Source organism: Typopeltis vanoorti, chromosome 3 (assembly GCF_054136105.1).
Source record: "Typopeltis vanoorti isolate ZY-2024b chromosome 3, IOZ_Tvanoo_1.0, whole genome shotgun sequence".
Classification (NCBI taxonomy): domain Eukaryota; kingdom Metazoa; phylum Arthropoda; class Arachnida; order Uropygi; family Thelyphonidae; genus Typopeltis; species Typopeltis vanoorti.
The window spans coordinates 17,457,633-17,482,543 of NC_143551.1; the positions used below are offsets into that span (position 1 = coordinate 17,457,633).

Genomic DNA, 24,911 nt, shown 5'->3' on the forward strand with positions numbered 1-24,911 from the left:
AATGTTTTACTAGCTGGCGTTCATACGAAATATTCATATTAAAGATGTCTCCTGGAGTCAAAGACTCATCATGGGTGGTAAATGGAGAAGGAAGTCATCTGTCATGCCTTGCTTTACAGTGATTCACTACTGCGCACTCGCCACTTCATCCGGTAATGCATTTCCTTCACCTACCACTTAGCAGGCAAAATTCATGTTCACACCCTTACCACATCTTTATGCAACTTTCAAGGCTAAAAAATATGATTTTTTTTTTCAAGTACTGAATTAAAAAAATTAGAAAATTAAAATTGAGAAAAATTTATAACTATTGAATTAAACAGGTGTAGAATTATTAAATTGGTCAATAAATTAAAACTTTAACTAATTGAGGTGCCAAATCTAAAAGAAAAATTTTATACAATGTTTTTTTTATAAGATTTTGAAATATTTGATCGCGAATTAGTAACACTAAAATGTAAACATATTTTTATTTAATCGGCCGTTTGTAGCAGTTGTGAATATCAACGCAAGTAGCAGTAGGAAAACTGAAACATCAAGATTAAGGTAACAAAAATTTGAATTATCACGTGCGCTAAGATATATTTGAATCACTCGTTTCTTTAATTTATTGTCTCCTTAGAAGTTGTACAATGGCTGCTTTTGTGGCGATCATTTAGCGGTAGCATATAATCCAATGTAAAGCTACATAGCATCGACATCAGAACACAAACCGAATCCCCAATAGCAAAATACCAATAATCTAACATAATCGTTAATAGTAAAAATTATATACTGCAATAATATATCTGTCTGACCGGTTGCCCTAAATGTATAATATAGCATAGAAGTTTGTGTGTCCCCCCCCCCCACCAAAAAAAAAACGATAAATGAAGCTTGTTATGGAAATTTAATTCCACGAAAGTGCTTGTATGGCTCTCTACGCCAATTATTATTAACAGAATATAATCGCTAACGCACAAGACCATAGTTTTGCTGTGGTCTTGTGCATCAGCTAATTCCCGGAAAACAGAAAAAAAAAAAAAAAATACTAAATGCCTCCCTTTCCTCATACAAATCCAAAGTAAAGCCGTTACTATCCCATACATACATTCCATCACACTGCCATCTCCGAATGGAGACGGCAGTGTGATGGAATGGTCCTGTTTATCCTGGTTTGTTCTCGGACCTCTGTTTATGGTGCCACGAACATTGAACTCCGAGGGGGGTATCTGCCTGAACATTCCCGACAATGCTTCCTACTTTTATGGCAAGTCGGAATAGCAGACAATGTCTTGCCAGTCCTTCACACAGAATCAGATAGAAAACCAACCTGCTACAGAGAAGTCAGACACTGTTGTTGGAATCAGAGCAGATTTAAAACATTTCCCAGACCTCATTCTCATTTATCAAAATTCTGGGAGATAGTCATATAAAATCAAATTAATACTTGTTGACCTATCTTTATCCAATAACATATTGATGACGCTAATCAGGACTATTTCTTTGTGTTGTTCGTTACAATTTTAAACTGTTCTCATTGTTGCTGTTTGCGTACTGAGACAAACTATTTGTGCTCTGAAGATTGGTACAAACTCAACGAAATATCAGAAAGGAAAGAAGCGTATTATTTTCTTATTGTATTATTCGTATTATTTATTATTTCGATTGTTTTGTGTTGTGAATTAAGACCATTATTTAAAAATAAAAAAATCCAATATGAACTGCCAACACAAGTCTTCCTACTCGTTTATGTATGAAAGCGCCTCCGTAGGGCAATTGTAAGACTTCTATACCTCCATACTTGAGCATTTCTGGTCGAATATTACCTACTCCTGCTGCCTTCCACATATCCACACTTCAAGTATGGATATGTATTCCTGACTGCATGCCTGGTCAGTGTTTTTTTTAACACTGTACTGTCATCGCTGCTTGTTTCATTTAGCAATTTTTCGAAGTAATTACTCTATACTTCAAGGATATCTTGTTCTCCAGTTTTCATGTCATCTTTATCATCTCTAATTCCTTTTATAACACTCTTTGCTCCATTTCTGAACGTCTTCAACAACCTCCCGAATATCTTGCCACCTTCTTCTGTTCTGGCTAAAGTCCTCCCATAACTTTTGTTTAGCTAGTTTTACACAGTGTTTAGCTTTCTTACATTTGTCTCTGTATTCTCTAAGAGCACAAGATGACTTATTTCCCAGGAACTTTTGATATGCTTTCTTTTTTCCTTCACTGCCTCTTTTATTTCCTGTGTCCACCACGGAGTTCTGATTTTTCTATCCTTGCAGACAACCTCACGACATGCCTGTCTGGCTGAATCAATCTGTTTTCTTCAGGGCTTGCTACTAAATCTCCACGGTTTGGTTCCTGTTCTCAAGCTGTTTCGTTTTCAACTTGAATAATATTTGTGTATTGTAGTCTACAGTTCACATCTGAGAGCTGCTCAACTTTAAAAAAAAAAAAAAAAAAAGTAGCGCAATTGGAAGAACAACGGTACATTGCGCCCTTCGATTGGAATAGGCCTAAGTTCGATTCTCGTCGCGACGGGAGGGATCTTTATCTGGACGATTTCAATCAAAGGTGAGTTAGCCGATCTCATACAGAGGTAGCAGGGTTTTTTCTCCAGGAAACTCGGGTTTTTCATCCCGCATACAGACAAATCGGCCCTTCAGAACACACGCAATTTACAGACAAAAAATACTAGTTGTGGAGGTGGGTGGTAGATGGCGTTGATGGAGATGATTCCTAGTAGAGGTTCGGTGTAGTGGTTGAGACAGTTGTAGGTGTCCTGCGATGAGTCTTCGGTCTCCTTGGACGTGTCGCGAATAATAATAATAAAAAGCTGTTGTTCTTAGGTTACACATGATTATTCAAATATTTCTAGTATAATATGAAGTTCAGAATAAAGAATTTCAGCATGTCTTAACATAATACCAAAACGACTCGAACAAACTTCAGTTACAGAAATATAACTGATAGACTGCCTATTTAGGAAGGGAGAGTGGTGGGAGGGATGCATGCGTTCACAGGAGAGAAGGCGAATGAATACCCACATTTCGAAAACTAAGCAGAAGAAAAATGAATGATTTGAATGGGAGTTTGCTGTGATATAATATTTACGTATTTCTCCTGATGATGTGGAACAAGAATTTTCATTAAATTGGTAGAGTGTGCAATAAAAATGATTCTATTCCATCTGTTTTTTTTTTTTTTATGTGGAATAATACAAGCAACAACATTTCTAATAAACACTTAAAGCAGTGAGTTGTCGTGAGTGATAATTTTTTTGTTGGTGTTCGCGCGCATGTACACACCACACACACAGAGTTGACCCTTCAAGAATGCGGGTTTGAACTGCGCGGATCCACTTATACGCAGTTTTTTTAAATAAATATATTGGAAAATATTTTGAGTCTTGCACACAATTTAAAAATATCGCAGGCGAACTGCATTAGCCTAGAAATATTGAAAAAATTAAGAAAAAGTTAGGTGTGTTGTGAATGCATAAAATATGCACAAATCTATTGTAAAACGTTAAAATTTATCAAAACTTACAGACCGTACATGTCACCATTCGTAGTTGAGAGAAATATAAACAAACGTAAAGATGCAGTATTAAATCATAACTGCATAAAATTAGTTAAATGAATTCATTTAACTAAAATTAGTTTAATTAATTAGCATAAAATAAAAATTTTATAACGTTTCAATCATTAGTGTATAGGCTACCGCGAAGCAATCGTATTGAAAGCAATCATATTGCTGCTGCTTCGTTATCAATGCATGAATCGTTATACCCGTAAACAAATATGAATTTCATTTCCACATTATCTTTTCATTTTTGATGTCTAGTGTTTAATACGTATAACATCTACAGTGTTTTGTATCATATAAGACAATATTGATGTAGGTACTGACAAACATATGATTCTTCTTGTAAACAGACGACAAACTTACAGTATCGATAAAACATAATACAGTACAGTACTGTAAATGCATTTTCACTTCCTTATCATTTTCTTTAATAACATTTTCCTTTCTCCAGGTTACTTTATCGTAAGAATATAGTATTTAATATATACATACCATACAAAATATGTGTTAATCGACTGTTTATGTTATCAGTAAGACTTCCAAGTCAACTATTGGTATTTAGGGAGTCAAATCATATATTTGCATATATATGAAAATACACAAAGTGCTATCAAAATTTTGGTAATTCACTAAAGAGATTTCTGATGCCAGTGGCATGCCAAGAATATGTACATATATGATATAATACAAGGAAAGCGGTAATTTCAACCTGCTAGAAGTATTCAAACGAAAAGGACCAACAGGAGATTTGGTTGTTTCAAATAGGTACATTTTTTGTTGTTATTAAGACAAGCAAAATCCTATGGATTCTTTATTTGAAAGAATCCTATGGAGTCTTTCAAATAAAGATTTTTGATTTGAAATCTTTGTTGTTTTTCTTTTGAAATTTTTCTTTTTTTGACATCTCAAATACTTAACATCCGAGGGCTCCATGGGGGTATGCGCAATAATAATAATGACTACAATTAAAACAAAACAACTACTGCATAAACAGCAATCAGCTTCAGATATTGGCATTTTCTATAATATAAGCAACAAGCTTACCATTTACCAAATATATCAGAATGATTTATAATTGTTTTAAAGATTCAACTTACCAGTGTCAACTAACAACATATATCGTTAATAATAAATGCTTGGCTGAACTCAACACAAGAAATATTCTGCCAATTATACCAACACTGAACGTATTAATCAGTTAACTGGAATTTCAAAACAGAAAAATTCAGAAGCAAAAAGTGGAATGGCACGAAAGCAACATGTCTGATAGTAAATCAGTACTACACATTTTGCAACTGCACAATAAATGAAACAAGACAAAAGAACTTTTCATTTCTTTCAGGGCGTACAATATTTAAAAAAAGTTCAAAAAAACAACTCGACGAGACCGTCAGCCCACTTACAAGCAGCTCGTTTGGCATTAACACGTTGAACAGCCCGGCAGAACAGCTATCGTCTCGTCAATAGGAACACCACCCCTCCGTCACAGCCGCACAGTACGCTTTGTGTAGCGTACTGCCGCCCAGGGTCACATCCGTCGCTGACTCATCTCGCTGGTCCTAGAGCAGGTTCGTGGAATTTCACTAGCAGCAACGCTCCCGTAAAAGACACGTCTGTCGATAGGCCTGAGGCAGCACGGTTAAGCTACAAAAAACAGCGGACTCAGCAACAGGTCGGTATGCGAACAGACTGCGCGACTACACTCGTGGAGCAACTGGTCCGCAACGTAACAAAATAAATAAATCATATGTGATTATTTAAACAGATGCATGATTTTTTTCAATCAATTTACATACGTTCAGTACATACATTGTATTTCAAAGATTCTTAACACGAATTGCACATATGTCTAAAGTCATACTTTGGGTATCCTCAATTCATTTGAATTGAAGATGTTTTTTTATATAAACTGTACAAAAATAAGTTTAATCAAACGGCATTAATAACAAATAAGTAAAGAAATAATTTGTCTTGAGGAGACACAAAAGTTTTTTTTTATGAACGCTTAATTTATTTCGGCAAGACTTGAGGATTCACAAACAACTATTAATAAAGTTAAAAAAAACACTTATTTGCACTGAAAGCCATTTCTTGGAACCGCCATATGATCATCAATTAGCATCTGGAAAATTGTCGGTCTGGGATGTTAAGGTTGGTTCATTTCATCACAAACAGCTCTCCCCCCACACACACACACTCCCCCCCCTCTCTCTCTCTCCTGAGAAAGCTAACATGCCGGTAGCTCATGATGTATGATCATGTTTCGGAGACTCATGGGCTCGCCTATTGACAAATCCGACCTCGACAATTACTACGAACTTCAATATCTAGCTATAATTTCAATTGAAACAAAATTCCAAATTTTATATTAGGAAAAGGCAATTGGATAAATATTCTCAGGCACAAAGCAAGTAGAACGTCCTTACAAAAACGATGTATATATTTCTAATAGACTTCGAGGGGAGGTTAAACTGGGAATCTGATCTGAAGTGAAAATGACAAACATCTGTTAAAGAACACATAGTGAACATTTCATATTTCTTCTGCGCTTTCTCACACTCTCTCTCTATCTATCTGTGCGTGCGTGTGTGTGTGTGATGAAAAAATTTGACAAAGGATCACTTTGTTCTGTGAAGCTCTAAACTTTAATTGCGTTTTTTAATATATATATATATATATATATATATATATATATATATATATATATATATATATATATATATATATATATATATATTCTGACCGGAAAGGAAAACCCTACACAATAAAATGCTTTATGAACCATGCACATAGGACTCAAGTTCCTACATCTTGTGCCACTGCTGAAAATAAAAAATTGCTTATAGAGGATATAATGAAACCCGAGAGAAAAATTACAAATGGCAGGTGTGGCTTTCCAATATTAGTGAAAGCTCAATGAATCAGTTTAATATATTTTTAATGAGAATGAAAAGTAAAATTTACATAAGATGCGAAACTGAATGTCAAGAAATTAATCAGCTGAGAAAATTTCACTACTTTATAGTTTGAAATGATCATTATTATAATAAATAAAATATGTATATGTCTTGATCCACAGTAGCACATCAATACCTTGTATGCGCAAGAGGATAAGAAAGAAGGAATCTGTTGTCTTTTTCTTTTGAACAGATCAGGGTTGTATAATAGGCAAGACATTGTGACGAAGGCTATTCCAAAGAAAAGACAGATGAGATAAAAGAGGAGGGGAAAAAATTCGGTTCAGTAAGATTGGAGCTGGACTGCAAATGGGTACTGACCAGCAGTTGCTCTTGTTCTTATGGTATGGAAGAAAGTGGAGGAATGATAGTTGCCATTTCATCAGAACACTGCCCATTAAAGTACCTATAGGCAAGGCAGAAACCAAATGAGAAAAGGACTTGGGGTAGATCTGTATGAGAGAATTATCAATTAACAGGATTGCCCTTTTTTCATAAACAGCATCAAGTAGTCTTAAAGGATTTGGGTGAACCAACTCAAGCTTGCAAACACGTATTCCACGGTTAGACAGATTTGAGATTTATAGATTTTTTGGCGGGTGCTGAGGCAATGGCCATGAAGTATAGGTCAGCTCGAGAAGAGAAATCTTCACTTTGGATAATATGTGAATATTATCGAAAGTTAGGGGAAGTGACGCGAGATCCTTCTTGAGAGAAATTAGCCAAGATTGGATTTCGGTAGTCACTGAAATTAACAAAGTTGTCCTCGTCCCATCCCACTGAAAAATAGCAAGGAGATCAAATTTAGAGCACTAGTAGTTGGGGTAGATATCGAGGTTTTTAATAACTGGGTACTGTACACAAGGTTTTTCCGAAGAAGAAAACGGTGTACTGTCATCAGCGAAGCTGTGAAAAGGATTTGAAGTGAGAGGTCATTTATGCATAGGAGGAAGAAAGGGGATGAAAGCACAGGGCCCTGGGTTACTCCTGCATTGGTGGGGAAATCGAGAGAAATAATAAGAATGGATTCATGCATCCACATGCTTAGCATGTGGATGCATGAATCCATGCATCGGTATTTCCTAAACGGAGTTCCGTCAAAACTTTGAAGGAACTCCTGCTACATTCGGAACATTCTGCTATTGCATCATTTAAATATTTTTTTAAAATGCTTCCCATGCACTGTCGTTATTCTTCCCATCCAGCACCCAATAACATTCCTCTGAACTCAGTATACTCCTCACTTGGTAATTTCCTGCTTTGTAGTTCAGCGTATAATCTTTTCTAAATGGAACATTCATAAACTTAGTCACTTCCCAAGCGAGTACCGGTGATCACTGTCACCAATCGGAGACAGAATAGTTATGTCTTTAACTGAAATATCCTAAGACACTATAATCAAAACACAACCAACATCTCGATTTACAAAAATTTTCTTCATAGTATGGGAGTGTACTCGCACTCTTGCCACTAATCTCTTATGTTTCGGTACTTCTTAAGAGTTCTTTCACCCAAAATAAATTTATCATCCTTCACTCATTTGTCCTAAAAAAAGCTTCATGCGCCCCTTCTATATCCTCACTACTGCTCGGTTATATCTGATTGTTTGCACCAGGAAAGCTTGATTGTCACTCGTTCCTCAATATCAACAGAAAGGTTTAATAGTCTTAATGAAGGGCGTCTGTTCAGTTAGGGCTGCAATGGATGTGAATTCTTGATATTACATTACAGTGTGCATCATTGTCCATCACAACATCTCCGTACCATAAAATAGTCTTTCTTAGTCTTATACACACCGTCTTCTTTGTTTCATAGTTCCGTGAATACTTTTAATGGAGAAAACGAAGTCTAAATGGTGCAGCGGGAAGGATTTAACAAATTAGTTCGTGTCGACATGGATTCAAAGACCATCACTACTAACAGTAGTAATTTTTTAAAGTTTTTTTTTTTTAGGATGAAGAAACATTTAAGGTTTTTCTTTTTTTTTTTTCGCTCAAAATTAATCGTATTTCATGAAAACTACTATAGAAGGAAACATAACAGCAAGTTGCACAATATATTATTTACAAACGTAAGAAACTGCTACAAATAGAAAGAGACAATATTAGTTTAAATGCGGCTAAAAATATACGGCATGGGTTATTATGTATTCTAAACAAAACAAACCAGCCTAAGAGTACACAAAACAACAGACTGATTCTACATAGATTCTACTATGTTAAATGGCCGAAGTTGGATCAACTGGAGCTAAATGCAGCATGAAACTGGATTCTTGATATGACATTACATTGCAATCATCGTTCTAATTCGCAAATAGTGAGACAGCTAATTTAAAATGAATAATAAAAGTTACATACTTCTATTGTCTAGCTCGCCTTGTTTCAAAGATAAGGAAGAATACAGATGAGCGTGAAGTTACGAAAACACGAAATGACAAGATCTATGAACTCCACGTCACTAAGTCTCCACTACGCCAAGTAATCGTTTTCCCTTTTACAGAATAGCTTAAACCTAAGTTTTCCCAAAGGAAAACTAAAATGTGATACGATAAGCACTTTGCCGAAGTCTAATTTATCAGAACTGTCATGTGCCAAGAGATCTACCTGTCACTGGGTTGTGAACAGACAATAAATAAACTTCGTTACGAAGTTCTCTCTTTAACTACGGGTTCATAACACTGTTGCTGTATCACAAAAGGTTTTAAGTACTTTCTATGCTTTGATATAAACGAATCGCAAGAATGCTGCGAATGAGAACAATTTTATATATACAGTACTGTATTCGAAAATTGCCGTGCTATAGTTTCCTATTCAGTCTTGTGAGCTTCAATCGCTATGCGTATTAAATTATTTCTCAAATCCTCGGAGTTTAATATAGGAAAAAAAAAAAAACTAGGATTTTTTTTTTCTTCTGGAAAAATATTGTCCTATGGACAATTTTTTTCCAGAAGGATGGAAATATAACGTTATATTTCCTCAAGGAATGGAAATATAAATCTAAATTTAAAAGATGAAAAAATATCATCTAGAAGGGCATTTTCCGAGGCAATCACAGAATAAATGAATAACATGCATGCGATAAAATGTTTTTCATTTTAAAACTAATTTTAATCATTGATAAATTAGCTTTTCTACCAAGGCAGAAGTATTTGCCACAACAGAATGATTTATTTATTGTCTGTTCACGAGAAACATATCTGTTAACTGTCATTCAATAAGTTTCTTATTTCAACTGTCCATTACTCGTGTTCTAACAGTTCAATAGGTCCATTCAAGAAAATAAACCAATCATAACCTTACTTGGTGATTCCTCAAGAAAAGAAACATTGTATTATTAAACACTATTGGCAATATTGAACATATTTCCCACAGTTTTATTAGGTGAATAGTCGGATGATGTGATAAATCATCCAACTATTCACTCTTCTGATGTATTTGTCAGTTTGCAATCAACTTTATTTTAATGATATCGCTAGGAACGATTAAAGTGATGAATAATTTATAAATTATCACAATAAGTTAATGTTTAAATGCTGTTAACAGTATCCATAAAAATAAGAGTTCACTGAGATTTTCATATTAAAAACAGAGTTAATAAATATGCACTAGAATAATTTCCTTATTCTTTCTTGGTGGTTGCAGTTTCCCCTCTCCCATTTTTCATCGTAAAATTTTCCCAACAGTAAAATAAAATTACAGTTTTTTCAAAGAACTGAGGTATCAGGTTATCTATCCTCTTCATACAGTGTCGTGAATCATTTCATAAGACAACTTTTCTTTCAACGGCATAATTGATCAAGAGGTTTTGTGCTGATGTGCAATCGAGCTTCGTATTCAAGGACGCCGATCTCGTATTGCTGACTAGGATTTAAAATAAATAAAACACCTGAGGGAGGGAAATGCAGACTTTATTCTTTAATTTCAAAACTAAATTGGTGCTGTTTTTAAATGAATCCGCATTCATCTACTAACAGTTGTCGAAAAGCAATGGCAAATTAAGAGTTAAAATAAGGTAGGTAGTTTACTTAAAAGCCAATAAAGTGGTTTTGTCAATCAGGTCTCTTATGCAAGGAAGTGTCACACTAGGTAATGAAAATTATAAGCTATCTAGTTTTCAAACATTCCCTTACATAAGATAGTTTAGTGACATCACACTTCCTGTGTCCTACAACTTACGCGCGGCAGAGTAGCTTAAGTCTTCCGGAAAGAAGGACTGGAGTGACCATTCATAGGTAAGTGGTAATGCTTTCCTACTTTGAGATGTTCTACATTCGAATTAGACATTGAAGAATTTTATAAATATCCATACCAAGCATCTACTGAATAGCATCTCTTCCTTTCCAACCTACAGGCCATGGGATCAGAATCTCACTTTGGCATAGATGTTTTGAATGTCTTCAGGTAATAAATGATTTTCATTTCATCTGTGAGACTGCCTCTCTGCAATATTTCCTGGAGCAACATTTCTGGATTATGTAAGCACATCACAGTGCCAATGTACCAAGGGTTTACGACGACAATATGTTATTCACGCACAATTTAAAAAAAAAAGTCCGGTGGTGAAATGCTGACTTAACTCAATCCATTTTATGTTCCCACTGCTGTTATTATTTAGTCTTTTGCTTGCGATCAATACATTGACGCTGTATTTTTTTCCTCTTAGAGTGAAACAAAAACAAGACGTTATATATAATAGTTCAACTGGCTCATATATTAGCATATGGCAGGGGTGTTCAATCCATCGATCGCGGAGCGATTTTTGGTCGATCTCTTGTGTATTCCTCCTTACTTACGAATTTAATTAAAACTGGAAATATAATATTTTATTTATCATTATTTTGTATTATTTTTAATTCGCTTTATGTGTATTGCTATTGTTTATTTATTTTTCGTTAAAAATGTCAAATCAGTAATTTTCTTATAAGTCCGGTTAATGAATTAATTTTAATCAGTGGAAATCAAACAGCGAGCCGAGTGAATACGATTATAAGCAAAGTGTAAAAACTCGATTGTAGCTTAAATATTAAATATTCCAAAGCACATTACATCGATTTTTTACTTAGGTTAAGTCCCATGTGAATATTGTAAAAAAATAAACTTTGTTTGTCTCGGTATAGTTTGTATTAGATGTTTTTGTCTTTTTCTTCCTAACATGGAATTTAGGCCAAGTGGCCTGTTCCGGTCTCATGCCATCTCTTTCTTGGTCTGCCGATTCTTCTTTTTCCACTTATTTTGTATTTGTATATACTACTTTAATAAGAATATGTTAGAGTGTTAAAAACAAAAACAATGTTTTTGTCGCCGAAGCTGTACATGGCGGCATTAGAAAGATTGTATGTATGAGAAAGGCTTGCAGGCTCTAAGTGTAAACATCTCCGAAGTCAGTCAGTAAGAGTTCAAACAACTTTCCGATGGCCGGCAACTTACAATCAAAAGAAAGCCGAGGAGAACAAAAGGCGTGCCGAACTTGAAACTTAACATGAAAGACTCATACCGATTCTTTGGGGGTTGCCAAACTTCATGCGAGGTCTCAGAGGAGGCCTAATAAAAAGGGACTGAAGCAAGCAGAGTCGCCGTCAGAGAGACTGCCCGGATTCACGTTGCTTGAGAGAGGAGTTTCCCGCTTCCAGAAAGGAGCTTCTCGGTTCGAGACGTCGCTAAAGAGAGACTACTTCTAGGCCACAGACAAGGTTTCAAATTGCCGAAAGGAAGGAGTTCCAATTGTGAGAAAACTTTCCAGGCCAGGTTAATGTCAGACATTCACCAGTGTGTTGCGTTTTCATTACAATTTGATGAATCAAACGCCTTCACTGATATTGCTCAGTTAATGGTATTTCAAGATTATTCAAGTAAAGAAGAACTTTTAAAAATTATACCATTATTGGGAAGGACTAGGGGAGAAGACATTTTTTCGGCATTTGATGAATTTGTGAAACAACACAAACTTCCGCTTTTAAAACTTGTGTCTATTACTACTGATGGTGCTCCTGCAATGATAGGTAATAAATCAGGCTTCATTTCATTATGTAAAAACGATGACAAATATCCAGATTTTTTAACGTACCACTGTATTATTCGCCAACAAGTACTTTGTAGTAAAAGATTAAACACAAAAGATGTTTTGGATATTACATTTAAAATTGTAAATTCTGTTAGAGGAAAAGCCCTGCAACGGCGGTTATTTAAATTACAGGCAGATCATGATAGGGAACTTCTGTTGTACAATAATGTTCGCTGGCTCAGCAGAAGTCAATTTTTAGAAAGATTTCTTGTATTAATTAATGATATAAAAACTTTTCTTGACGAAAAAGGAGATATTTATCCACAATTGAGTGATAAAAGATGGTTGTTACACTTATCATTTTTAGTAAATTTCTGTACGAAATTAAGCAATTTAAATTTAGAGTTACAAGGTAGAGATAAAAATTTAATTGACATGTTAAGTTCAATAAAAACTTTCCAACAATACTTACTTTTATTAAAGAAAAATATAAATGACCGCGAATTTAGACATCTCCCATATTTATTAAAAATTTTTGAACAAAATCAAGAAATGCTTCACTATGATTTAAAATAATTTATTCGTAAAATAGAATTAGTTGAAGAAGAAATAAATTCAAGATTTAAAGATTTTAATAAAACTGAAATGATTGTATCTTTTATCAATAATCCATTTCAAGAAAACTTGAACATCACAGAAATTTCAAATAAAATTAATGGGCTGTTTGATATAAACCAAGCTGAAGTAGAACTTGAAATAATAAACATTTAGAATAGTTTACATTTAAAAATCAATAAACAATGAAGTCATTTGGAAGGATGCACATGAAAAATTCCCAATATTAACTGATATTGCGCGAAAAATTCTGTCGTGTTTCGGATCGACATACTTGTCAGAATCAGCATTTTCAAATATGACGTCATAAAAATCAATTAAGAAACCAAATTACAGACGATCATTTGGATGATTGTCTGCGATTGGCCACTTCTTCATATCAACTTGACTATGAAAATATTGCGAGTTCTAAACATTGCCAAATTTCACATTAAATTCTTTTTTTTTTTTTTTTTTTTTTTTTTTTTTTTTAAATCAACCAGCATTTCCTGTAACTTGTGAGTTTGTAATCAATCTGTTGTTTTTTCTAACTTTGGTTTTCCAAAATACAGAAATAAATATTTTATTCCAATATATTTTTTGTTGTATTAAAATATCTGTTGTATTAAATAATTAAAAGTGATAAATAAATTTTTAAATACACAAATAAAGTTTTTAATTGTGTATTTTTTTAGTTGTTTATTTGTGCGTAATCAGATATCAGATTGGGGGAACGTGATCTATATAAGAGAGTGGATCGCCGAATAACTTTTTATAGAAAAGTAGCTCGCGTAGTAAAAAAGGTTGAACACCACTGGCATATTGCTCAAAAAATATAACATCTTGAAAATACTTTATGAAGCAAGTAAAAAAAAAGTTATGAAACTTTTTATATTATGAACACTGGCAATACAGGGGCATACCGAGCTGGGTCAATAGCTTAGTGAAATTAGTAATAACTGGTGAAATTTGTGTAAAAAGTGCTTAAAATTCGCTAAAAGATATTTGAAGATGGATGTCACAAATCTACATTCTCTGGATAGATGTTAGTAAGTGAGTAAATCTACTTCGCTATTCCACAGTTGTGAGTATGAATAGAAATCCTCAATATTCAATTTGTCTGGAGTATGCCAATTATCTCGAGGTCTGAAAAGAACCAGACCTCGAGATAAGTGAGAGGATCAAGACAAATTGAATAATGAGAATTCCCATAAGTTCGAGTCTTTTAAAAAAATAAAAATATGGAGTGGTTCCAAAAATTTATTGCATGTATGCCTTAAAGCATACAGAGTTTATGAAACATTAGTTGAAATCTTCATATTTCGGAGACTTTCAAGTTGCAAAGCCATGTCAAGTCTAATTCCTTACCTACTGACAAAACTAATGGACTATTTACATTTCCTGAGTGGGAATATTATAAAAGAGAGTAGAAATCGATAGTACATTTGAAAGAGTTAAAGTAAAAGCCCGAGTTTATGGGGGGGGGGGGGCTACGCCTCTTCAAGCGATCGACTAGTAATAATCTTGGTTTATTACAAAAGATGGAAGATTAGTTCATTTCCATTCATTTTGACAAATTCACCCCCATTTCCCAATGAATTTTATATCAACACCTTGAGCGGTAATGGTAACTGAGTCCATTTTGTGGGATGCTAAAGAGGCAGATATATATTATACCTTATGGTAAACCAACAAGTTTTTCCCATTCAAAAGTTTCTAGAATTGTGAATGGGTGGAAGTAGATTGGGTCTAGTTGAAAATATGCCAACTAAGGCTCTGACTAATATCTTCTCGGTTTACTGAATGTGTTCTTTGGTTGGTGTGTCTGCGTTGAGGATGATAAAAGCTTGAGTTTTTGGGAGAAAAAATATGGACTAATTCGACTTTAGTTGAAATGTCCTATACAGACGTTTCGGAAGCAACAAAAAACAATGGAATATGGAATCTGAACACTTGTAACTTTCGTGATATTTCCATATATATGAGAACTAATAAACATATTTCAAAATTAATGGATTAACTGGAAGATGAACCGAATAGATAAATGGTAAATTCAGTTCATGCTCAAAAATGCCATGTAAGTGTATACAGGGTGATCAAAATTGATGTATCCATGTTTCGCTGTTTAATGATGCAAAACATAGCAGGAATATTCTTTCTTTTAGCAGAAATATATTGTGTCATGCGGAAGCAATATCTGGGAGTGAAAAAAAAAAAGTTCCAAAATTCACCGTCAGGAGCCGTAGTAAATACCAAATGCATCGAATTTGCATATCATGCAACTCGACAGGTGCCAAGAGGGTTTCAAAAGGTGGAGAAGGGATTTTTCCCCTTCATTCTGGTTTTTAATACCACCCCCAATGAATGGCACCAACCTTTCCCCAAAGTGCTTCGCTCGTGAAGCTACCTAAAACAATTGCAATGCTGTTGCTGCACTCCACGAATTTCGTCGCCTGAACAAATGTCGACGAGGTCCACTATCTCCATGTAGTCTGCGACGAATGATTAGTCATCTTGAAGAAACGGGATCGTTGGGAGTTAGACTTGGCAAACCAATCAGTTAACAAATAAATAAAGTTGCTACTGTCATTGTGAAGCAGGCCATGAATAACAGCGTTGGTTCCTGCAGTGCACGTGTTGTATCAAGACACATGGATGTGCCTTAAACAACTGTCTGAAAAATTCTACAGAAGGTTCTGCACTTCTACCCATTCAAGATAGGCCTTGACACAGGAGTTGCGCCCACAGGACTTTGAAAGTCAACTGACATTCCTTGCTAGAGTGGAGTTGGGCATTGCGTGGTCTTGGACGATTTTGTGGGGAGATGAGGCTCACTTTCACCTGAACGGGGCTGTGAACAGCGGTTTTATTGTAGCCCATAACAGCAGTTATGGGCTACAATAAGACCCGCATGCAATCCAACAAATCTTTTTGCATTCACCCAAAATTACTGTCTAGTACTGGTTTAGAGTTTCGTTGACCATTCGTCTTTGAGAACATTCGCCAGTCTGGTCCTGCAACCTGCTTAGTTACTGCCGACAGGCATCGCGATATGATAAGCAATTTTGTTGTGGCACAGCTACAGCAGCACCTGTACATGGATTCAATCATTTTCATGCAGGATTGGGCCCCACCACACATCGATGGATCCGCACAAGAGGTTCTTCGAGAATATTTCACGGAAGCCAGCGTGGCCAGCAGTGCATTTCCCACTGCATGGCTGCCTCGTTCACCTGATCTGACCTCCTGTGACTTTTGGATTTGGGGATTTCTCAAAGACAGGGTTTATCGGAATCATCCTGATAATTTGCTAGCGCTGAAACACAGCATAACGCAGCATCAGTCTCGACCAGTTGAACACACAGTTAAGGATGCAATTTGTAACATACTAGGAAGGGCAGCACATTAAACAGTGCAGCCAGTGATGGAAGTGAATAAAAATGTGTTATTTATTACATGGGTAAAGTGGATACTAGATCCATCATTATTTCAAAGCCGAATGTTTGTAGTAACTATGAAGGTTTCGTAAGATGCCCTGAGAGCTTACGAGAATACAATTCTCGACATCCCCGAGTTGCCTTAGCTTGCACTACTTAAAAAGACATGAGCGCTGCTCAATCGTCCATATATTCCCTTTTATTAGTGTATTTGATAAAGGTTTCACTGGCCTGACAGCTGTTTCGAATTGGTTCTCTTCAGAGACCACTATATAAGCAATGGATCTGTTCCAAAAACTAGGCGATTCCCCAGATCACTCTAAACTCAGCGAGTGACCTGAAGGATCATTTAACTTACCTGTGGGTCTGCTCAGTGACAGGCTCATCCTACCACTGAGCAGAACTGCTCATATTCCAGGGAAAAGCATTCACCGACATGCCCCCGATAGAGGCAATGCCGGAAAACAGCAACCACCGGAGACTCTAAATGCTCTCCTAAAGCGGAAACCTTAATAGAGCAAAAACTCTCGTTCAGTACTAAGGAAATCGAAATGTCAGAGAAATTTATTTTTCTTAAGTGATCTCATCGGTGCGTAAAAGTAATTACTAAAGAAAGAGCCAAAAAGCTTCAGTTCGACGATGCGAAATTACATAGGTAAAGTAGATACTAGATCCATCATTATTTCAAAGTCGAATGTTTGTAGAAATTATGAAAGTTTCGTAAGCTGATCTGAGAGCCTAAGAGAATACAATCCTCGGCATCCCCGAATTTTGTTTCTTTCTTTAGTAAATGTGTTATTTATGCTTATGTCGCTTTTCTACTTACATTATAACAATTTTTCTGTGTGTGTATCTACATTCGGTACATAATGTACCTCCCCTAGTGGTGACTTTTGGAACTACTTTTTTTTAGGATAACTGTAAGTGAGCTAGCCAATCGCATACGGAGGTAACAGGTTTTTTTTTCCTATATATTTAAGGATATATCTACTCACCTTATCTTAAATTTTGGTTACGAAAGCAATCTGCTGAATATAAGACAGTACTGCGGATTATTATTTATCATTTTACGAATAAGTCAAGTTTGACAAGCAAACAAAACTCTCTCTCTCTCTCTGTACCAAATTCAGGTGATTTGCATTTCATGGTGCTAAATCTAAATTCAAATACATCGGCAATGGTAATTATCAGAACTTAAAAAAAATCCAAGATATATACTTTGAGAGCAAAATATATATGCCCCATATTAATGCTGTGTTCTAAACGTGACTCCTATACGCCACTGGTTACGTTAATTAACTTCTGACATAATTTTGCAATTGTCGTTTTTCTATAAGGATTTATTTTATTTTTTTTATTATTTTTATTTATTTATTTTATTTTATTTTTTATTTTTTGTAAAGCTGCTGTTGCACGATTTCTGCTTCGTCAACGCGTAAATATTTTCATGTGCCTTTAATTGCAAGCGAGCGTGACCAGATACTGCAGCCAGCTTGTCATCGATCGATAATTATTAAATGATGAATAAAAGTAAATGGATAATGAAAGAGAAAAAGTCGAAGTACTAAAGCTGAACCTAATTCCAGTTCACTACCAGAGCTAGCGCTGTTCTGTTAGGTGGGGTACGAAATGAATGCGTTTTATTTTTCCTCAGACAACAATTTATTTAACAATGCTGTTTACATGGATCAATCCTCCATCTTTTGCAACAATCTATCATTTTTCAACATTCTCTATACACTTTATCCTTGTTGAGGGAGACGCTGTATGCCGATCGAGAAGTCTTTACTCCGACGTAGGGGCATTTCTCGAATAGCTTGTTTCAACTCCTCACCGTCCTTCATACGACGTCCTCAGAGTGCATCCTTCACTAGGCCAAACAAATGATAGTTGCCCAGATCCGGCTATGGGAGTGTGTTAAATTCGTCTAGCCAAATGTTGCAATTGCATTCCGTGTGCGCAAACTGGTGTGGGATCGGGCGTTGTCATTGGAAACGAAAGAGCTCAACTCATGTATCTGGTCTGGTGGGCCGAAGTATACGTTTTTAATTCCCCCCCCCCCCTGCAAGGCCACAAGCAAAACACCACCTTTGTCCAGAAAACACTGCCATGACGTTGCCCACGGAAGGCTGTCCTTTTGAGTTTCTTTTTTGTGTGGTGAAGTGAGATACCATTCCATCGCCTATATTTTTGTTTCAAGGTCGTAATAATGAACGCATGTTTCACCACCTATGCGTCTCTCCACCGAACTCGCCACTGAATTTCTCCGCTTTTTTTTTAATCACATAAGAACAGGAGCAGCCACTGGTCGACATCACATACAGTTCAACTCCAAATATATCGAACAGACTTATCCTCTTATTCCATCTACCCAGTTCTTTGAAAGAACATTCCCCATATCATTTCCCCAATGATAATACCTCTAGCTTTTCGAGAAAGCTGTTAGATTCTCTCTCTCTCCAATTACTTACTCGGATGAAGATCACTGATTTAAATAAAAATAAACAGAGAGAGAGAGGAGATTGTTTAAATTAACAACTGAAAGGTAGTCAAGTTAACTCGTTAAGATATCACCACTAGAGCTAGTATTCCTTTCGTCAGAGAAACTTGAAGAAAAAAAAAATTAAAATTCTTCGTAATAACAACCTATCCTATCCTTTCTGTCCAATTCGAAAAAGATCATTTTTTTTAAAACTTCTATTAAAAAATAAATTCTTATGCCCTGCTCTTAAACCTTCATACGTAAAGCTATGCAGGGAAAAGAAACGCAGTAATCATTGTTTTTTATTTTAACGTAAGAGGTTCCTTCGTAGAATATAAGTCAGACCAATCACAGAATCAAATGAAAGAAAACTGAAGTGCTCTACAAATTCAAGTTCTGTTTAAAAATATTGTTCAAGGAAAACTACGAGGCTCATACCCATAGACTGAAGAGATATGATGATATCTGTATAAAGGCATGCATCATATAAAGGCATCTTTTTTTTTTTTCATGCATGCTAGCCGTTAATTATCGGTATTGCTGGTGATATCATTAAAAACTGTAATTCATTCTAATTATGGTTCTAGTCTCTTAATAATGAGTAGGTCTGCAGAGGCACGAAGGATTTCCGAAAAGTAAGGTAACGCATTTTTTTTCTTTTTTTTTTTTTCTCAATAATGGTGAAAGGAGACGAGATAAAACACGGTGGACATATATAAACCCATTTATAACGTTCAAAGCCTGGTCGGCTGAGTGGTTAGCGTATCCGCTTACCAGCCAAGAGGCTACGGGTTCGAATCCAGCCTAGGCATGGATGTTTGTGATTGTCTTTCACCTTCATACATGCATTCATATATGTGAATAAACACTCCCCCAAGCTGGCTGGGTCACCATGGGGGTAGTAGACCCAACCCTCCCGCAATGGGAGAGGCCTTCACCCTGTGGCGAGTAGAAAACCGGCTGAATATCACCAACATCATAACGTTCAAAATGACCACTACTGCAGTGTGACACTACTGTTGCCTCACAGCTAATTCCAGTTGCAAGATGGCGGCTACCGTGCAAGCGTGGTCCAAAACACGTGTCCGTAAAGTGATTCGTAAAGAGGCGTTCACCGTGAATTGTCGCTGTGTGTGGCGACAAGTGATGTCAAAGAAGTAGGTGTGTTTTTGGTGCGATGAATTTAAAGCGGGCCTGGTAACATTGAAGATCGACTTCGGGCAATCAGGCCTTCATCGAGCAAGAGAGAAGACAAGATTTCGCGCATTAAGGACGACCGGCCAGTGGAACTGCGTGAAATTGCAAAAGTGCTGAACTTAAGTAAATCCACTGTTTACGAAATTGTTGACGATGTTCTCGGCGTTCGAAAGGTGTGCTCCGCGAAGCGCCCTGACAATTGTCAGAGGAGACAATGCAAACTCATGGGGATGTGTCTGGAGAATCTGTTGCGATACAGCAACAAAGGCAAGGATTTTCTTGCTCGCCTAGTCACAAGAGACGAAACGTGGGTTAATCACTTTACCCCAGAGAGCAAACATGACTCCATGACCTGGAAACATCCACAAATCTCCTGTGCGCAAAAATTTAAATTTTTTGCGCACAGTTTAGTGTGCAATGCAACGTTGCATAAACTAAACGCTAAATTCGATGCAAACAACGAGGTCTCCTAACAAGCGGCGAGCTTTTGGTGCACTATCCCGCTGCTTCACACACTGCGCACAACCACTCGTGAGTAGTTGCGCTGTAATTTGGGAAAGTCTGCCACGTGACCACTGCAGCCCAGACCTAGAGCCTACAGACCTCCATATGCTCGGTCCCCTCAAGGAAAACACCTTTCCAGAAGGCATTTCACTATGGATGAGGAAGTTCATGAGGCGGTGCGATGATAGTTACTGGGTGTGGGCACGGACTTCTTCAGTGCTAGTATTGATAAACCGATCTATTGTTTTCGAACAAGTGTATCAATAAATTTGAAGACTTTGTGGAGAAGTAGTGCATGTTAACTTATTTCTTGATGTATAGTTTCAACTTCTTATTATTAAACATTGCCAGCCTGGCTGGCCGAGTGGTTAGCGTATCTGTTCTCCAGTCAAGAGGCTGCGGGTTCGAATCCCGCCGAGGCATGGATGTTTGTGATTGTCTGTGGAAATACCAGTGGTGGTGGTCGGCGGTAGATGGCGTTGGTGTAGTTGTGGTCAGTTGGTGAATAGTGGAAGCAGAGCTGTAGAGCAGATGCCCTCCTTCGATGAGCCTTTGGACTCCCTGGAGGTGACTAATAATAAACATCCTCGAGAGAAAAAAATGTGTTCCCTTACTTTTCGGAAAACCCCTCGTACTATTAAATATACATTCTAAATATTTGGAACGGAGAATGCAAAGGACAACATTCCATTTTTGCCGTTAAGGTTTGTAGAGTAAATAAAATCCCAATACTTCGTTCCGAAACAGGCTGCGGGTTCAAATCCCACTGTAACATGAATGCTTGTGAAAATCTTTAGGTGGGAGACTATTTTCGTTGCCATATAAAAGCACTATCTCACTTAGTGAAGGCCTAAAGTGACTTTAAGCTCCATGTATGATTTCTAAAGCGGGATTCATGGATCATTAAATTATTAGCTTTCCCTTCGGTACTAAATAGGATATTAAATACTTTCGGGGAGCCTCCGTAACTCAGTCAGTATAGACGAAGCCCTTTGGTCGGAAAGACCTAGGTTCGATTCCCGTCCGTGACGTGAGGAACCTTTATCTGATCTCTTTCGACGAAAGGCGAGTTTGCCAGTCTCATACGGAGGCAAGGGTTTTTTCATCCGCCAACTCGGGTTTTTCGTTCCCCAGAACAGGCAAACCTGCCCCGTGAACACAGGCATAGAACACACCGGGAATAAGGATTGACCGACTTATTCCGTGTGATTTCCGGTTTCGAATGGTAACGGCCATTAGGCCTAATACGTTAGGAAGAAGAGATACTTTCAGGGATGGCAGTGAAAAATAATATAAATAAATACACAAATAATCGGGTGCTAAAATCAAGCAAGTATTGTGCAATTCGTTTAATGTCTAAAAAAAATCCATAAAAAGTCCGCGCGGTTAGCCTAGTGGTTATGCGCTTCGCAACCATATGCCTGGGGGAAGGAGTGTCCTAGGTTCGATTCCCGTCGGTGACGTGAGGAGCTGAAGGATCTTCCTCAGCCATAGCCAAGTTAGCCAGTCTTGGGCGTGGACAGCAGGGTTTTTTCCCCAGTTTATTCTGGGGTTTTTCATCCCGCAAAGCAGGCAAACTGGCCTTGAGAACTCAACACTACAGGCCATAGGATACACCGGGGCATAAGGCTGACCACCTTATCCTGTAAACGGAGTGAGGTCCGATGATCAATGGACCCTCGACACCGCAAGGTAAAAGAGGGTATAAGGAAGATGATGATGATGAAAAAATCCATAAGGCATTTGGCTGCCGATAAATCAAAATACAGGATTTTCTTCCCCTTTTTGCAAAATGAAAGCTGTGCAGTAAGCATACTTTACTTAACATCAAATTCATGATATATAGCATCGGAGACGGGGGGGGGAGGATTACAGAAGATTACGATAGTACTAGATGAAAAAGTTAAATAGTTACTTACTGACTTCCTATAAACAAACTCCCCTTCCCCCAATGTTTCTGTCAAAACTCCAACATGATCGTATATTCTGGTCTCTTCTTCTTTAGGCACATATATCTTACTATATCACTCCACCTTGGTATTTATCTGAATCTTTTTCCTGCCATTCTGACAAAAAAAAAATTTTCTTTCCCCTTCTGCTTAAGTGATCATACTACCTGAAATTGGCTGAGCTGACACATTTCCGAATGCTAACAATGTCAGGCTGTTATTATTATTATTATTATTATTATAAGGTGAAACATTCACAACCACCTCTGGCAAAGCATTCTATCCATTTACACCCTTCCAAGCGAAAAATCTAGTCCTAATACCTTGTTAACCACACTCTTACACAATCTCTAGGGATGGCCCCTCGTTCTCTCACTTACTGCACTGGTCTTAAAAAAATTATCAGTATCAATTCTATAAAACCCTTTTAATAATTTATATGCCTCTATCATATTTCCTCTCCTATGTCCATCAACTAGTTTTTGAAGCCCACAGACCGTCAATCTATCCTCGTATGAAACATCCCACAGGCCTGCAACAACTTTCATAACCCGCCTCTGAATCCTCTCCGCCATTTTCTCATCACCAAGAAATCCAGGTGACCAGATCTGTGCACAATAGTCCAAATGAGGTCTTATTAATGCCTTATAAAGTGGGACAATCACTTCCTTATCCCTGCTTGTTAGTGTGTTCTTCAATAACCATGTAATTTGATGTGAAGTTTTGGCAACCCTTGCAATATGCCCTCGAAGCTTAAGTTCTCTGCCCACAATAACTCCCAAGTCCCTAGCCTCATCAACTTCTTGAAGTTCAGTTCCATTAATATAGTAAACAGCATGTGATCTCATCCTTCCGAAGTGCATTACCTTATACTTGGCCACGTTAAACTGGCAGCCATTTAGTTTGATGTTTTTAGTTTAGCACAAACCATTCAGCCCATTTAAGTCATCCTGCAAGATATCCACATCATCTGAATTGACTATCGCTCTTCCCAGTTTTGCATCATCGGAAAACAAGTGAATATTTCCTTTCAAAGTACTCCCAATATCACTAATGTATAAATTAAATTATAGAGGACCAAGCACTGAGCCCAGAGGAACACCACTAGTCACCTGCCTTCTACTGGACTCTGCTCCACCATAAACTACTCTTTAATATCTATCCACTAGCTACCCTCTAATCCAAATCACTAGCCTCGGATTCATACCCTTTTGTTCCAATTTGTGGAATAAAGTCCCATGCGGAATCTTGTCAAAAGCCTTTGCAAAGTCCAGCAGAATAACTGAATAAGTATTTCCTTTATCCAACTCCATTGTTACTTCATTCTAGAAAGTGAGCATATTACTAAGGCAAGATCTACCTTCACAAAACCAACCATATTGCCCCTCATAAAATATCATACTGCTGTACACCCAGTCTTGAATTCTAATTTTCATCAATTTCTCCACCACTCCCGATATATACTGATTGGTCTATAATTTGCTACGTCAGTCCTGAAGCCCCCTCTTATGGAGTTGAATAATTTCCCCCTCTTTCCACTCAATTGGGACTTTACCAGAACTGAGGCTTAAATTAAACAGTCAAGTTAGAGGAGGTGCTAATTCTGTTGCACATTCCCTTAACACATGGGCCGATATGCCATCTAACCCAATGGCAGTGTTAGCATTAAGGTTCTGTAACATACTAAGCACCTCAAATTCTTCCATCACTAGGCTCTCGTCAGTCAATGACACATTCAGCACCGCAATATCACAACTAAGATGGTACATTGCAAAATGATCACCAAGTAACTCAACTATTTGATTAGCTTCTGTAATTTCCTTACCATCAACACTTTTTAAAGTCATCCTTCCAAAGTTATTCCTCCTTTTACTTGCCACATTCATAATACCATGGTTTCTAATATATTTAAATTAAATTGATTACACCCAATACACTCTCATAATTGTCCTCTTCTGAGTTTTCAGTGAACCACTTTTATGCTATATCATGATATAGTTTAAAACTCACCGTCCCAACAAACTGAGATAAGGTGAAGCTAAATCTCTCCCAATTATAGGCCACATACGCTACGGGCTCTGGCAATGAAAGGTTTCATATTGTAACAGTTACGCAACAATTCCAGTCTTTCTTCATGAAAACCATTCCAATTTATATGAAGAACTTGTTTATAATAAAGCAAAACTCATATTCGATGACGTGGACATTCCAG

At 36.9% G+C, this 24,911-nt stretch overlaps 1 protein-coding gene across 4 annotated transcripts in view; it reads right to left on the reverse strand.

The window, feature by feature from the left end:
• The window catches only part of LOC150107959 (prominin-1-A-like), a 566,181-nt gene that overhangs the window by 285,894 nt on the left and 255,376 nt on the right, over window positions 1-24,911 (reverse strand). Inside the window, exon 1 of one of the 4 annotated variants that reach the window (XM_090390572.1) lies at window positions 4,983-5,113. The exons of the other annotated variants lie outside the window; for them this stretch is intronic. The gene's annotated coding sequence lies outside the window, so the exon portion shown is untranslated. Of the gene's footprint in view, window positions 1-4,982; window positions 5,114-24,911 lie in introns of those variants that run through there. 4 annotated transcript variants of the gene reach the window in all.